A 3,881-nucleotide genomic window follows, 5' to 3' on the forward strand; every position below is an offset into this window, starting at 1 on the left:
CCACACTGCTTCAGCAATGTTGAAGTCTGGGCTCTGGGGATGCCAGTCCATGACTGATAGTGTTCCATTGCAGGGTTTTCTATCCAGGCATACTTTAACTGCATTGCCAGCGTCTTTAGGACTTTTCTGTGCTGATTAATGATTTCTGACAAGATCTCAGCACTACTGGCTGAAATGCAGCCCCAAACCATGACAGAACCTGCACTGTGTTTTACAGACAGCTGTAGACACTCGCTGCTGCACCTCCCTCTTGATTTCCTCCATACATATCGATTGTAATTTGAACAAAAATGTTTCTTCAAATTTGACGTAGTGTTTCTGAAGCTAGATAACACATTGTCGCCAGCACAGAGTGAACAGTTAACCTTGGTATTGTCATCTTTAGCTGACACAAAGTCAAAATAGTGCCTGTCTTTCAGCTAAAAAATGTGCATCTTTCTCTTCCCTCCATTGTTTATGTTTGTGTCGCTGTATGCCATTATTGTCCTCGTGCTGAAAATGGGCCTTAATTGTCACATCAGCCAGATGTCACTCCCCGAGACGCAAGAAGAAAGTAAAAATCTTTTTACTAAGGAAAATGACTTGGATAAGTAGCTTTAATCTGACTACTGGACTGCAAATAGTAACGCGTTAGATTACTCGTTAGCAAAAAAAAATAGATTACAGTGTAGGAGTCGGTGGAAGGAGACACGAGCCGGTATGTAGTCTCAGCTTTATTAGGAAAACTCACAACAAACTCCAACTCCAAATATAACTCCTCAAAAGGAGGAGTCAAGCCCTTTTATCCCAGGCCTCTCTCTCCCGCCTTTTCCCTATCTATTCCGGTCTCTCTCTTCGCAATAAGAGCTTGGGGCATTCTGGTGTGAAATGTGCATATATGTGGCCACCACACAGGCCCCCCCTGAACACACAGAATGGCAAACAATACAATAATAAAAACAGCAACCATTTTAACTCAACATAGCAAAAATAAAATACCACATCAAGAGTATCTCCTAGGGGGTTTAACAAGGCGGCCACTACGGCTGTGCTTGGCGCCCACAGGTGGTGAAAACGAGGGAGGGGCATAGCCCCGACTACGGCGAGACTGCCCCCTCGCAGGGGAAAAAACAGCAGCTGGGGGCAGGTCCTCCGAGTGAGGCATAGAAACGGGAGGACGACCGCGGCGCGGAGGTTGGGCCAACTCAATAGGACCATCCGGAAACATGTGAGCAGGCTTAAGGCGATCCACCGAAACCCGCTCCTGACGACCTCCCAGCTCAACCAAAAAATCCTTAGGTCCCACCTCTAGCACACGGAATGGACCATCATAAGGAGGTCGAAGTGGAGAACGGTGCGCGTCATGGCGGATAAAAATGTACTTGGCAGACATCAGGTCCTTTGGCACATATGACTGTGGAAGGCAGTGATGCGCCGCCACTGGGGCCAAAAACCTATCATTCCCCGGGAAAACCGGCCCGCTCCTTTTGTCGGCCCCCGAAGCAGATGCACCAGGAAGGAATTCCCCTGGAACCCTCAAAGGCTGGCCCAGGACCAGCTCGGCTGAAGAAGACTGCAGGTCCTCCTTAGGTGTCGCACGCAGGCCCAGCAGGACCCAAGGAAGGCGGTCAACCCAGCTGCTGTCCACCAGCGCAGCCGTAAGGCAGCCTTCATGGTACGGTGGAACCTCTCGCAAAGGCCATTGGACTGCGGGTGGTACGCGGTAGTGCGATGGAGTCTGACGCCAAGGTTCTCCGCCACAGCAGTCCACAGCTCAGACGTGAACTGAGGACCCCTGTCAGATGTCAAGTCAAGCGGTACGCCAAACCGAGATACCCAGGAGGAGACGAACGCACGAGCAACATCTGCTGAGGTGGTTGACGCCAAAGGAACTGCTTCAGGCCACCGAGTCGTCCTGTCCACCATTGTCAGGAGATGGGTGAAACCCCGGGAAGGGGGAAATGGACCTACCAGGTCTACATGGACATGTTCGAACCTTCTCTGTGGTATGGGAAAGTGCTCCAGAGGGGATTTGGTGTGTCGTTGCACTTTGGCGCGCTGACAAGCAACACATGAGGAAGCCCACGCCCTGACCTCCTTCCGGAGGCCGGGCCACACAAACTTGGCCCCTACCAACTTAACTGAGGCTTTAACTCCTGGGTGCGAAAGAGAATGAACTGCCTCAAAAACCCGCCGACGCCAGCAAGCAGGAACCAAGGGGCGAGGCCTGCCCAATGAGACGTCGCAAAGTAGGGTTACGCCACTATCCTGAAATGAGACATCTTCCAAACGCAAACTGGACTCGGCCGCCTTAAAAGCCTGAATCTCCGTATCCGTAAGTTGGTCGGCAGCCATGGCAGAGTAGTCCACTCCCAAATGCACAGAACTAACCTGCGCCCTGGACAGACAGTCAGCCACCCGATTACACTTGCCGGCGACGTGCTGAATGTCAGTGGTAAACTCTGAAATAGCAGAAAGCTGCCGTTGCTGCCGTGCAGTCCATGGTTCTGAACCTTTGCCATGGCAAATGTGAGAGGTTTGTGGTCTACAAAAGCGGTAAAGTCACGGCCCTCAAGCAGGAACCGGAAATGACGCATCGCGAGAAAAAGGGCAAGGAGCTCCCTGTCAAACGTACTGTACTTTCTCTCCGCATCCCGAAGCTTCCTGCTAAAAAGGCGAGGGGCTGCCAAGCACCACCCACCCATTGTTCGCACACGGCCCCGACTGCAAAATCGGAGGCATCGGTAGTAAGGGCAACAGGCGCCTCGGGAGACGGGTGGGCCAGCAGGGCAGCGTTGGCAAGAGCAGCTTTGGCACTGTCAAATGCCTGCACCCGCTCAGGTGTCCACTCTATTTCTTGGTTGCCTTTCTTGCCCTTAAGTGCATTGTACAGAGGGTGCATGAGGTGAGCAGCCCGGGGGATGAAACGGTTATAAAAGTTCACCATCCCCAAAAACTCCTGCAGGGGCTTCACTGAGGAAGGGCGCGGAAAAGCAGAAACCGCCTCCACCTTAGCGGGCAGGGGAAACGCCCCTTGGGGCGAAACGAGGTGTCCCAAAAACTCTATGGCCGGCAGACCGAACTGGCATTTAGCTGGATTCACAATCAAACCGTGCTCACTGAGACGCTCAAACAACTGGCGGAGGTGCACTGAATGCTCCGCGGCGGAAGGGCTGGCAACCAGTATGTCATCCAGATAGACGAACAAAAATGGCATACCACGCAAAACGGAGTCCATGAGGCGCTGAAACGTCTGTGCCGCGCCCTTCAGACCGAAGGGCATTCGCAAAATCTCGAAAAGGCCAAAAGGAGTGATAACCGCGGTCTTGGGCACATCACGCGGATGGACAGGAACCTGATGGTATCCCCTCACCAAATCCACCTTTGAAAAAATAGTTGCCCCCGCAAGATGAACCGAAAAATCTTGAATGTGGGGAACCGGGTACCTGTCATTAGTCGTTGCATTATTAAGGCGCCTAAAATCCCCACAAGGGCGCCACCCACCGTCAGCTTTAGGGACCATGTGCAACGGGGACGCCCACGGGCTGTTTGAGCGGCGCACAATACCAAGGCGCTCCATGTTTGCAAACTCCTCCCTGGCTATCGCTAACTTCGCGGCATCGAGACGGCGTGCACGCGCAAAAACCGGCGGACCCACAGTGGTAATGTAATGCTCCACACCATGTTTAGCTACGGCTGCAGAGAAGGTGGGAACCGTGAGGGTGGGAAACTCGGCAAGCAAACGCTGGTACTCATCACCTGTGGCAAGCATGTTAGCGAGGGGCAGGGGGCGAGGACTACCAAGTGTACAGGGGTAGGTATCAAAAGACACAGCATCTATCAAGCACCTATTAGCTACATCGACCAACAACCAGAAAGCACACAAGAAATCAGCGCCGAGT

Source organism: Archocentrus centrarchus, chromosome 18, assembly GCF_007364275.1.
Source record: "Archocentrus centrarchus isolate MPI-CPG fArcCen1 chromosome 18, fArcCen1, whole genome shotgun sequence".
Classification (NCBI taxonomy): Eukaryota; Metazoa; Chordata; class Actinopteri; order Cichliformes; family Cichlidae; genus Archocentrus; species Archocentrus centrarchus.